Source organism: Myxine glutinosa, chromosome 5, assembly GCF_964187855.1.
Source record: "Myxine glutinosa chromosome 5, kmMyxGlut1.1, whole genome shotgun sequence".
Taxonomy (NCBI): domain Eukaryota; kingdom Metazoa; phylum Chordata; class Myxini; order Myxiniformes; family Myxinidae; genus Myxine; species Myxine glutinosa.
The window spans coordinates 184267530-184281384 of record NC_136265.1 but is presented as its reverse complement, the minus strand read 5'-3'; the positions used below and the strand labels follow the sequence as shown (position 1 = coordinate 184281384).

Genomic DNA, 13855 nt, shown 5'->3' with positions numbered 1-13855 from the left:
ATTGATGGCTGCTTGAAGACCGTGCCAGTTGGCCTGATTGAAATGCCAGACTCGTCGACGCTGAGGAGACTCTCTGAGAATGGCCAGAGAGATGTCCACTTTAACAAGCAAATGATCAGATGAACCGAATGGAGCAGAAGAGAAGCAGACATTTGCAGGGAGGTTAGTCATAACCAAGTCGAGAAGATAAGATGCTCCGTTGACTGAGATCTGGGTCGGGAAATTGACAGATTGTGTCAGTCCCAGTTCGTCGCAGAAGTCCTTTGCTGAGGTGCTATGGCTGGTGAGAGAGGTACCCACACCCAGCCATCTGGCATGGTGACAACTGAAATCACCACATATGAGGAAGAGAGAGTTGGGATGAGTAGATAGATAGAAGTTGGTCCATGTTGTCAGACAGTGAAATGTAAATGGAGTCATCACTGTTTGGTGGACGGTACAGAACACATATGAACAAAAGGTGGGAGCGGAGAGGAAGCCGTAGCCAGAGGTACTCCTGGGGGTGAGGAGGAGAGAGGGCAGTGCAAGGAGAGTGAGGAAGAGAGTTTTTGATAAAGATAGCCACCCCACCACCAGGACGAGGCTCAGGTCGATCATACCGGAGGAGGGAGTAACCAGGAAGAGATATTAAGGAATCAGAGACATCTTGAAGGAGGAAAGTCTCTGTTAAGCAGATCAAGTCTGGATTGTCAGAAGCAACCTGTATGGAGAGATCAGTCAGGTTTGAGCAAAGGCCCCGGATGTTTGAGGTCCATACCGTTAATGAAGAGAGAGGGGGAGCATCGGGTACAGTACAGGGGAGGGGAGGAGTCGGGTAAGATGAAGGATGAGAGGGGGAGGTAGGAAGAGCAGTTGATAGTGTGTCAGAGATTACAGAAGAGTTCCAAGAAAGGGAAGGATGAGGAGGAGGAAAGGTTTGATGGTGAAGGGATGAGGCACAGTGAGGGGTTGTTTGAGGGGGGGGCAGAGGAAAGTAGAAGGTTGGGGGGGGGGGGGTGGTGGAGGTATGAGATAGAAGGGAGACGAAGTGGGGAGGAGGCAGCTTTGAGGAGGAGGGGGGAGGAGGGAGAATTGGAGAGGAATGGTATGGGGGGAGATTTGAATGGGAGGGGTTTGGGGAGAGTTTTGAAGGGGAGGAGTGAGGGGGGAGTTTAGGAGGGGAGGGGAAAAGGGGGAGTTTAGGAGTGGAGGGGCAAGGGGGGAGTTTAGGAGTGTAGGGGAAAGGGGGGGATTTGGAGGGGAGGGGCAAGGGGGGAGTTTAGGAGGGGAAGGGCAAGGAGGGAGTTCAGGAGTGGAGGAGCAAGGGGGGAGTTTAGGGGTGGAGGGGCAAGGGGGGAGTTTTGGAGTGGAGGGGCAAGGGGGGAGTTTAGGAGTGTAGGGGCAAGGGGGGAGTTTCGGAGTGTAGGTGCAAGGGGGGGGATTTGGAGGGGAGGGGCAAGAGGGGAGTTTCGAAAGTGGATGATTAATGAAAGACGAACATTGATAACAAATTGGGTTTGTTATGATTTTCAAGTTAGCAATCCGATTCAGAACGATGGAGGAGGGGTGGAATGAATGTGAATTTAGACCATGTAGTGAGGGAGACGTATAAGAGATTGAATTTCTTTTTTTTGACGTGGAATGAGATGGAGAGGAATTGGAAAAAAGCCTTTTAAATAGGAAGAAAAACAGCGTGTTGTAATATACCACTGAATAAAACACTGAAGGGGAAAGGTTAAACATATTTAAATAATATTAAAACAGAACCGTGAAACCCTGGTGTTGGGCTAGCGGCTAGGGTGTCAGCTTAGGATCCTAGGATCCTGGGTTCGAATCCCGGTCGATCACTGAATTAACGCCAGGGGGGTTGACTCAGCCTGTCATCCTTCCGAGGTCGGCTAATTGAGGACCAGTTCACTGGTAATTCCCTGTTTGTCGTTAAAGGCGGCAAAAAGAGTTGGCGTCAGGAAGGGCATCCGGCCGTAAAACATTGCTTCAAAAAGGGGACCGAAAAACAACAACAACCACGGTTCCCGAAAAAGGCCAACCCCCGCTTGCGGGGAAAAATGGTCTCTAAAGGTGGTTTATAACCGTGAACAATCTTTTATGCACAAAGTACCAACGGGGGGGAGAGCTGAGAGGGACCACCACGAGTCACGTGGACAGGGCAAAAGGTGGATGGCAAGGAGATAATGGGGGCGGGGCGAACAGCACACCTGAACAGAAAGTACAGGATGAGACAAAGCACACGTGGAGAAAGGAAAATAAATGTTTTTTTTTTTTTTTTTTTTTTGGGGGGGGGGTGGGGGTATTTTAAATAAACGTATTTAAAACATTAGACAAAGAGTATTTTGTTCGGGGTAGAAGGGAAAAAACTAAGAGCCAAGCAAAACACGATGTAGGGGACTTAAGTAAACAAACACCGATGGGGGTACAAGGCCGCACACGCGGAGCAGAACACGATTAATTAATTACGAGTTACAGGAAATTCAAACCAAAACTAACGATAAACAAACAAAAACGCATGGACGATAAAATAACGAGTTGAAATTTGACAAACACACGAATGAAAAAATAACCACTTTGGATGCCCGGAGAGATATTAAGGAATCAGAGACATCTTGAAGGAGGAAAGTTTCTGTTAAGCAGATGAAGTCTGGTTTGTCAGAAGCAACCTGTGTGGAGAGATAAATCAGGTTTTAGCAAAGGCTCCGGATGTTTGAGGTCCATACCGTCAAAGAAGAGGAAGGGGGCGCATCAGATACAAGACAGAGGAGGGGAGCGGTATGGTATGATGAGGGAGAGGAGGAGGAGGTAGGGAGAGCTGTTGATAGTATGTCGGAGATTTCAGAAGAGCTAGAAGAAAGGGAAGATGAGGAGGACAAAACGTTTGATGGTGATTGGATGAGGTACAGTGAGGTGTTGTTTGAGGGGGCAACAGAGTGAGGAAGAGCATTGAAGTAGATGGAGGTAAGAGTTGGAAGGGAGAGGAAGTGGGCAGGAGGAGGAGGGAGAGGGAAGAATTGGAGAAAAATGGAGGGTGGGGGGGATTTGTAGGGGAGGGTGAGAGGGGAATTTAGGAGGGGAGGGGCAAGGGGGTAGTTTAGGAGGGGAGGGGCAAGGGGGGAGTTTAGGAGGGGAGGGGTTAGGGGGAGTAGAGTCCCTGTATAGAGAGAATTACGACAACCCGGAATTAGAAGCCATTTTGTTTCCATTGTGTGCGCCATGCACCAGTGCACTGCCCGCTAGTGTGTATACATTGTGCGTAACCTAGTACAAAATTTGAGTGCCTACATTGTGTAATTTGTGATTTGCATCGTGCCCCTCGCTTTTGATATGATTTTCTCTTAGTCCAAGATAAGAATCGGTTTTGTTTATTGCAATAATCTTTGTTCAGAAATGTAGTTTTATGTGGGGAGGAGAGGGGGAAAAGGAATAAAAGGGAAAGAGGGGACAGGAAGTGCCTATCATTTTCTGGACTACCTTGCTCTCTTGCGTCTTACTTTCTTGACTAGCATGCATGCACACAAAGCTGACAATGTGAACATTTTCAAATCTCTGTTAAAGACTCATTTATTTGAAAATGCCTACATCTGATTATATCTTAGGTTTTCTTCTTGTATAATTTGTATTTGTATATTCATCTCGTTGGCTTTCTTCTCTTTTCTAAGCGCTTAGAGGCTCCTGCAATTTACGCTGTATAAATTCCTATTATTATAACAAGATTGCCTTAAAACCATCTTGACAAATGACAGAAATGTTGATTTTAAATGTGAAAATTAAAAAGTAATTTAACTTTTCATGTAGGTGCACCAGGAGAAATACATATGCACAATTAAATTGTAATTATATAAAAGGCCCAGAAATTGTAATCCAGACTTGCGATGGAAGAGTATGCTTGTAAAACATACCCGTTTTTCATAGCAATGTACAATTAGTTGTATGGTGTACATCTAAACTATTCCAAATTACATACATGTACATAATAATAATAACAATAATAACAGTATTTATATAGCGCCTTAGCATGAAATGAACAAAGCGCTTCACAACATATCTTGAAGACTACAACTTACATTACACAATCTTAGAAGAATACGACTTAAATGCTCTACTTTTCAAAAAATACAATTAAGTTACTTTGGAAATAAATGTTTTTTTTTTTTTTTTTTTTTTTTTTGTTTGTTTTGTTTTGTATACTGAATCGAGGCTCGTGAAAGAGCTAACATTTATTTCACAAACAAATCAAACAGACAAACAAAATATATAAAAAGAGGGAGCGGAAGACAAGATGGGGAGAGAAGGGGAAGCACACAAGCACAACATTTGAGAGCAGGGAGATGTGTGGAAGGGAGAGGGCTTGGGGGGAGGAGGCGTGGGAAGGGGGGGGGGGGGGGGGAGGGAGAAGTATAAAACACAAGGACACCAAGGACTTCCAGGACAGAAGTTGGTATTTCAAAAAAGTGGAATTGGGGTGAGATTAGCGGGAGTAGAAAAGATCAAGGTTTTGGATGGGGGAAGATAAGAGATGGTGGTGAACAGCTGTTTTAAAGACCTGGAGGGTGGAGTGGGATTGAACAGAGTGAGGGAGTTTGTTCCAGAGGCAGGAGAAAAGAGGAATGAAGGAGTGAAGGTGAGCAGAGAGTCTTGATTTTGGCAGTTTAACCATAAGAGGGTTACAGGCAGATCTTGTGCGACCTGTAGGAATATTGGGGGACAGAGCCAGAGAGAGCTGGGGGAGCAAGGCCGGAGAGGAGTCGGTAGAAGACGGAAAGACCACCAACCTGCCTGCGGTGAGTGAGTGAAAGGCCCTTGGAGCTAGCTTCATCGCAGGAGATTCCAATGATTCTGAATGCTTTGGTTTTAACAGCGTGAAGACGAGCTAGGTGTGAGGCAGGAGCACCAGCCCAGAGGGGAGAGCAGTATTCCATTGAGCTGCGGATGAAAGCCTTGATTGTGGTGAGGAGCTCAGGTGTGCCAAGGAAGGACTTCGCACGACGGAGGATGCCCAGTCGGCGACTGGCTTTGGAGGCCAGATTTGAAATGTGGTTTTCCCAGGAAAGATCATGGCAGATAGTGAGACCCAAAAGCTTGAGTGACAGAACTTCTTGGAGAGGATTATTCAGAAAGTGGATGGGAGGGTTGTCCAGTCGGTCTTTTCGGAGAGACATCGTAAGAGTGTGAGATTTGTCAGGATTGAAAGACATGTTCCACTTGTTTGCCCAGTCTGTGATTTTGTCCAGGTCTGCAGAGAGTGAGGAGGCTGCAGACTGCCGATCTGAGGGATGAAGAATGGAGCGACAGAGAGTAGAGTCATCAGCAAAGAGATAGAGAGGATTTTCAAGAGAGTCAGAGAGATCATTGATGAAGACCAGAAAAAGCACAGGGCCCAGAACACTGCCTTGGGGAACTCCAGCCTGAACAGGAAGAGGCGATGCGAGAAACCCATTCAGGGCCACACGTTGACTATGACTAGAGAGGAAGTCCGCCAGCCATGCGTGGAGATTTCCATGGATACCAAAAGAGGAGAGTTTGGTGGAGTTTTGATTTGAAAGTTTTTATGTTGTGTGAGGTCCGAATAGTTATAGGTAGTTTGTTCCAGAGGGCAGGTACTGAGTTGCAAAAGGCTTTGTCCCTACATGGCAATGAGTTCTATTACAGACAAGGAGAGTCTTATCAGCGTGTGATCTTAAGTATTTGGCGTCATTAGAATGAGTGTGAATATTAAAGACAATACTCACATTATTAAGTATTATTAAAGACAACAAACAAAGCCAGGCAATAAAATAGAGCGTTCCTCGTATGTATTCACATACGGATAGGATTGGACAACACCTTCGATGAGATTGATTAGACCTTCGATCAACACCTTGATCGATTAGACCTTCGCTGGTGAGGCACAACAGTGATGTCCCCATAGCCAGCCTCAGACATGACAGTACAGAAATATCTTGATTTACGAACATATAAGAATGTCTTGAAATGTAGTTCTTGAATTGAAAGTTCGTAAATCGGGAGTGATACCCCCATTGATATAATCAAGGGAGGCGCAAAGCGGTCCAGAAACAACGCTTTGTACAAGGCCAGAAACACGCGAAGATCGGACAGGAAACATCATGGCATCCACAGACCACGTGACCAATTTTTTTCGGACTCTTCATGTCGCAACTCTCTCTATACAGGGACTCTAAGGGGGAGTTGAGGAGGGGAGGCGTGAGGGGAGAGTTTAGGAGGGGAGGGGTGAGGGGGGAGTTTTGGAGGGGAGGAGAAAGGGAGGAGATTTGAAAGGGATGGGTGAGGGGTGTGTTTAGGAGGGGAAGCATGAGTTTGGATTTTAGAAAGTGTTGGATGATTAATGGAAAACGAACATTTATTGCAAAATGAGTTTCTTGTGATTTTCGAGTCAGAGATCCCTTTGAAAACGTTGGAGGAGGAGTGGAATGCAAGTGAGTTTCGGGAATGTAGAAAAGCAGAACTGTAAGAGATTGAATTTTTATTGGAAATGAAGAGATTTGGTGAGCAAATCGAAGACAACCTTTTCAAGAAGAAGAAGAAAAGTGTGTTTATAATATACAACAGAATGCAGGGGAATGTTTAAACATTTAAAAACGAATCGGTGAAAACTATCTGGTGAAATTCCCTAAATGAGGGCATGAAGGATTCATAAGGGGGCTTACTGATTCCAGCACACGTTCAGAAGCAGGAACAGAAGAATAGGAGATTGACAGCCAGGAGAGCAGATAACAAAGGAACAGGGAGGTGTATAAGCAAATGTGTTAGCACAGGAGGAGGGGCCTACTTTTTAAATTATTCGTGAATATATATATATTTTTTGAAGTTTAGGTGAAATTGGATCAGAGGAAGAAGGAGAAAGTTGAAGGAGTATGGTGAAAACTAGAATTGGAAAGGTGTCGGCTGGAGAGGATCGAGTTATGAAGGAAGGAGAGAAAAAAAACGGGTGGAGCGAAACACGTGGTCACGATCGGTGGAGAGGAAGCCACTGGGAGAGAAGGAAATAAACATTATTTTTTTTGGAGTTTATTTTTTTTTGGGAAGTATGGAAATATGTCTGAAAAGACAGACAGAGGAAAAAGCAATACAGTGAGAGAACGAAAGTAAATGGACAACAAAAGACCGCCGAGGAGACAGAAAAGCCTCGAGGGACAAGGGCTGAAAACGCGGTAGGAACAACCGACTATTACACACAGGTATGCACGACTTACACCGAGATCTTACTCGAAACACACAGCAGACAGAAACACAGTAAAATAAAAATACAGTTTTGACCAAAATACAAACGGGCAAAATACTTTACTCTGATGGCGTGGGGAGCTTGGAAAAACACAGCCTCGCCAGCAGAACTGGAGATAAACTTGGTCAAGGGGGGTAAATATCACAAGGTAAATATCATAATAAGGTAAATTTAAGGTAAATAATGGTTTTACAGTATATATAATAATAATCTATATCATCTTATAATCATTAAATATTAAAGCACATCTATCGAGTATCTTCTATATTCTTAGTAAACTTGAATGAATAAACCTAGTCACGTCAGTAGTTCCAATTCCATAATTAAATATACAGTGCCAGTTATATGAAAAACATTAGACGAAGCGAGAATGAGCTGGAACAATTCCTTTTCATCTCGGACTAAGAAAATTAAATAAGCCTACATGGTTTATGCGGGTTTCCCAACTTCACACACACCCCTGTGTCAATATATCTTGTCTCAGCTCATAACAGCACTGCCTGGCTGTGGTGAGGCGAGGCAGATCAGACATTCTGCAACACAAACACCCTATCTCCTCAAGGCCTCCTGGCTTCTTTCCACCCCCCCCCTCTCCCCCCAAATCCTGCTCCCTGGTATGCTGCTTCTCGGTGGAGAGCGGTATTTAAGGGGTCGTTCATAGAGGAATGGGGAGAAATATGTGCTGGTGACTCGTTGTCCTGTAATTGTTGATTGGGTTTGAGTATCCGTGTATTTCTGCTGTAATTAAAGTCAGGCTATGCTTCTCCCCCCTGAAGGAAATAAATGCTTCATATTAAACCACAACAAAGTGGAGGACATTAAATTATTCTACTACAGACCCCAAAGACCCTTAAAATACCCCAAAGATCCTGAAAACCCAAGAGTACCCAAAAAACCCAAAATACCACCAAAGACCTGAAAGACACCGAAGACCAAAAAGACCGGAGGACCAAAAAGACCCTTAAGACCAAAAAGACCCTTAGGACTGAAAGGACCTTGAGGACTCAAAATGCCCCACAGGACCCAAAAGACCCCAAGGACCCAAAAGACCCCAAGGACCCAAAAGACCCCAAGGACCCAAAAGACCCCAAGGACCCAAAATACCCCGAACACTCAAACGACTCTGAGGATTCAAAAGACCCTAATGACTTAAAAGACCCAAAAAGACCCCAACAACTCAAAATACCTAAAAGACCCAAAGGACCCAAAAGACCCGAATGATACAAAATACCCAACAGACCTCAAAGACCCAAAATACCCTGAGGATCCAAAAGACCATGAGGACTTAAAAGACCCCAAGGACTCCGAAAATCCAAAAGACTCTGAGGACCCAAAAGACCCCAAGGAATCTGAACACCCAAAATACCCCTCGTATTTTTTTTGAAATATAAAAAAAACAATTCTGAATTCAGTTTTATAAAGAGGGCGTCATGGGTCACGTGTCCAATGAAAGTGGGGTTATATCAAAGCGGGGCAGAATGGATCCCAGTCATAACTGCCCACAGTTAGAAAGTGGCCTGTATAGTTATTATTATTATCAATGTATCTTTTATATTGTTTTCCTTATTGTTATTGAATTTTGGGGTATGATTCTCTTTGGGGGAACACATCCCCCACCATATCATTTTTAGTCCCCATGTTAAAGTTGCATACAGATAAACGATCCCATATAAAGGGAGGACCGCTTTGCACCTCCCTTGATTATATCAATGGGGATATCACTCCCGATTTACGAACTTTCAATTCAAGAACTACATTTCAAGACATTCTTATATGTTCGTAAATCAAGATATTTATGTACTGTCATGCCTGAGGCTGGCTATGGACACATCACTGTTGTGCCTCACCAGCGAAGGTCTAATCAATCAAGGTGTTGATCGAAGGTCTAATCAATCTAATCGAAGGTGTTGTCCAATCCTATCCAGGTTCCTCCTGATGACTATCTTTGCTCTCTACTTTTTCTGGTTCCTTCTGAGACTCCAATGCAGTATTTGGTTTTCTGTTTCATTATGTATGCCTCCACAAATTTCCGAAATGGTCCTGTTCTGCGTTCAGTTATTCGACAACTTTACTGTTCCCCAAGGTTGCCCAAATTAACCAGATTTGGAGGGTAGCGTTACGCATAGGAAGAAGATGGATCAAACACGTTTCTTACCTTTTGAAAGGTTTATTTAGGATGAATATGGGGGAAAAGGTGGATGGGACGAGCAGTTCGGAACAAACCATGCGAATCAAAAGACACAAACAGGGAAATAGGAAGACACAAGCGTATGTACAAGGATGCTAAATAAATAAAAACCAAATCATAACCCACACTGGGTGCCACAGATCGCACTTGTACAAAAAATAGAATAATGTCAAAAGACGAGGACTTCCTTTAACTATGTGTGAAGTGTAGATGCAGAACTCCATGCAGTCCGTTTTTGGTGCAGGAGTAAGACGACGACAGCCAGCTATGAAGAGTGTCAAAAATGACGAAAGCCAATTGTTACGGTTTGTGACCTTTTTCTTCTTCCTTCCCCCACACCCCCCTGTGAGTTAGACCAAGTGGTTTGGTCCAGGTGTATAAAGCCTATGATTGGCTGTGGGGTGGGGAAGTGGCCAGGAAGGTGATTCAGAGGAGTGAGTGGCCATTTTGGAGGAGGGCTTGTGGCAGAGTGCTTTTTCGGGGGTTGTAGAGTGTCCAGCTGCAATCTCTCCACCTGAAGGGTGACGTTGATCGAACTCTGGCTGCCTACCATTGGGGCCTGCCTTGGGGCCTACTCGTGGACTTGCCTACTCCTACTCTCTCGTGCTGGGCCTGCCTTTGGGCCTACTGTTCGGCCTGCCCTGGAGCCTACTGTTGGGCCTGCCTTGGATCGGCCTACTCTTGGACCGGCTTACTCTTGGACCGGCCTACTCTTGGACCTGCCTACTCATGGACTGGCCTATTCGGGGTTTTCCCTCTTTTCTCCCTTCTTGGTTTTATGTGTAGGAAGAGATTTTCGTGTGATAATCCATAAATAAAGACAGTGTGATTGAAGGCTTGGCTTGGTGTGCTTCAGGCCGTAACACAATGATGAAAAAAGAGACAGAGACAGAGCCAAAGGCGAGGTAAGCCAGTCACGAGAAGTGCTCACGACGAGCAGCACCCAAGATGATGAGAGCCAATGATAAAAACAGAGACACAGACAGAGGTAAGTCAGTCACGAGAAGTGCTCACGACGAGCAGCACCCAAGATGATGAGAGCCAATGATGAGAGGTGCAAGAGAACAGCGAGTGATCTTCTTTGTTCCTAAAAGGTTCCACTCACTCGGGATGTGCACCGAGAACCAGCCCTCATGACCCTCTGTCCTTTTTCGCCCGCCGCTTCTTGGGGGCCCTCCAAGAAGCAAGAATGCTTCCCACTCATCCTATGACCTCCATCAAAAGAGGATATTACATTTAAACCCATATGATTGTCTGTCTGCACAGAACAATTTTGGTTTGCTCTACATTTGTTGATATGAATAACAGAAAACTGCCATCACAGGTGCAACACCACCTACCTGTGCAAGTATATAAAATCTTACGAGATTGTTGAAACCAACAATGTGCTTGTCTGGAAATGGATAGTTTCATGTGGATGGGATCGCATATCTAGAGAATTCGTAAAATAAAATAGAACTATAATTTGATTATGAAAATTATCTCTTTTGTTAAGGGAGATGGAATATGACGATTTGATGTGCTGGGTTATGAGCAGCCATTAATTAATACTAAAATTGTGCGTAATTTTGGGATTCCATTTTGATAGAATTTATATTAGAATAAAAGCTATTTATGGATATCAGCTTCATAAAAAATGAGGGAGTACAAAATTAGCCAAATTTGGAAGAGATCTTATACTGACTTCACAGAGTACTCTGCTCATGGATTTTGACATGTATAAACTGGCTTTTTATCAGCATATAAATTGTGCTGTATGTATGGATGTGTCTTAGGCATAGATGATATGGGCAGATAGTCAAGAAAATTTTGCTGAATTGAACTATTGTGAGTTTTAAAACGGAATGCATTGTGCATCTTAAAACCAAGGGGCAGACATGAATGCGCTGTTACGTTATTTACACTCAGAACGCGATGTTACGTGTACCTGCAACATATTTGTTAATCTGGCACACCTATATTGGCATACAGGTGTTAGTAGTATTCACTAGTTGCATAGAAATGGATGAGCAACAGTTAAGGGGGCGTAAAACCACTTATTTGGATATTTTCTACAAAAATAGGGGTTTCAATAAGTGGTAGCTGTACACATGGGATTCATCAAATTAAGTTATGGAGTTTAAACAAAGTTACTGGTAAACAGAAGGGAAAAGGATAGTAAATAAATTCTTCAATGCTGGGTAAATTAAGTGAGATATTACAAAGACTTATAAGAGCTATTGTTCTTCCTTATAGCAGTAGGGGAGAAAATTAGATCTGTTTATAAAATGAATTTGTTGACCCTTTGAAGTTAATTCTTTGAATTGATTGTTTCACTAGTATTTTGAGTTCACATTGGAAATAGTTTGGTCAAGCTTTGGTCGAAACCTTTGGTTGCAGTGTTTTGGAATGGATTGACAGACCATAGGAAGTTGATAAGAATAGAAACAAATATGGACCCCGGGAGATAGGGGGAGCAGGGTAAGGCAGGTAATCAGATTTATGTTACATATTAAGGGATTTTTCTTTATTTACCTTTTAGGAAGCTTGTTAGTTTGGTATATAATGTTGAATGTCATTGATATATAATTATGTTATAGGTATGAACATATACAAGGGGTAGCTCACATGTTTTGCAGATGGATACAGGGGGGGGGACAAAGGGAAAGACCTTATCAAGACAAGCCGACAAATCAGGGGAAAACAAAGACTTCTACTTCGGATACTCCTTGAAAATGGTGATATTCATCCTAGGAATGAGTTCTCTAGTAGTGGGGACTCTGTGCTGCATGCATTACTTCGGGGTAATGAGAGAACAAAATGCAACATTGGTGGCCGACATACAGATATATGATTATGCAGTACGACATAAACAAAGGAGAAGTTTGATGGAAGATAGGGACACACCTTTAGAACCCGATGGATTACACGGGATTAATACTTTTTACATTTAGCCCACACAAGGGCTGATATAGCAAATGAAAGTAATTGTTGGATATGCACACAAATGCCACATTCTAGTGAGAACGGAGTACCATTGGAGGCAGTTCCTTTTGGTTGGGATGAATTATGTAGTCACTTCCCAAAGAGGTTGGTGGCAACAATACCTTATTTACCAATGGCGATGAAGCTAGGGAATGTTGGTTGGGAAAAAGGGGGATATCAATGTGAGGAATTTGCAGACAGTTATAGGCCTAAATATGACAATGAAGTTATGCCCCCTTCCGTCACTATTCAACAACAAATTAAAGGGCTCCTATGTTTCATCCAACATCGAACCAAAGAGAATAATAAGTTTATGGGAAACTCCACCTGCCACCATTATAGTTACGAGTTGGGCTATATGAGATTGCTTGTCCCAGTAAGGGACACTAGCTTAAAAATGATATCTTTGTATTGGGAAGGAACTTGGACAACAGATACTACATGGACCTATAATAATACATATTTTATATGTGGACACAAGGCGTATGCGTATCTCCCACTGACATGGTCAGGATCATGCTTTCTTGGTTTTGTACTTCCACACATGCGCTTGTTAACAGAGTCACCAATGCGCATCCTGCATTCTAGGCAGAAAATAACTGTTAGTATGGGCGAATGGGTTGGAATGGTGGTATTTCCATTTTATGGAACCTGGAAGGCAGGACATGAACTACGGCAAATGGCATTGGCTATAGAAACATTGGCAAATAAAACAGCTAGTGGATTGACACAACTTACAAGTGAGCTGGCAGCAACAAGAACCATGGCATTACAAAATCGTATGGCATTAGATATGCTGTTAGCGGAAAAAGGAGGTACATGCGCAGTGATTGGTACAGATTGTTGTACATATATACCTGATAATTCGGGAGACGTTTATAACATAGCCGACACAATAAGACAAGAGGGAGCAAGATATCACGATTATGTGAAAGGGGGTGCCTTTGCATGGTTGGAAAACACATTCGGAGGAGTGGCAGCTAAGATAATCCAATACTTGTTTGTTGGATTAGTAGTTATATTGGCAATAGTTTTAGTGGTGGCTTGCTTGAAAACCTTAGTGACGGTGGGTTTAAATAAGATAACAAATAACACTATGATAGTGCATGAAGCACCACGTGCAGAAATAAATGAAGCAACAAATGAGGACATAAATGTGGAACCGCAAGAGGAAGACTTTTATGGCGACATAAATGTTGAGATTAAAAGATTGAATCAAGTAATGTTGCAAATGAATACAGTAGAGCTAAGATAAGAGCATAACAAACCATTGTGAATTGTGTAGTGAACTCATATCACCATAAGTTACACTATTAAAAGAAAAAGTGGGAGGACTATGCTAATAATACATTATGCATAGTTTGCTGTTAGCAAGATTTGTTGGGAATTAGATATTCCTGTTTGTGATTTTACTTATATACACTCAACTAATAATGCATTTATTTTCTTTGAGTAGTGTTAAAATAACTGCA

At 43.1% G+C, this 13855-nt stretch overlaps 1 protein-coding gene across 7 annotated transcripts in view; it reads right to left on the bottom strand.

Annotated features, from left to right (window-relative positions):
* The window catches only part of CUL9 (cullin 9), a 321162-nt gene that overhangs the window by 71843 nt on the left and 235464 nt on the right, over window positions 1–13855 (bottom strand). The gene's annotated exons all lie outside the window — the stretch shown is intronic.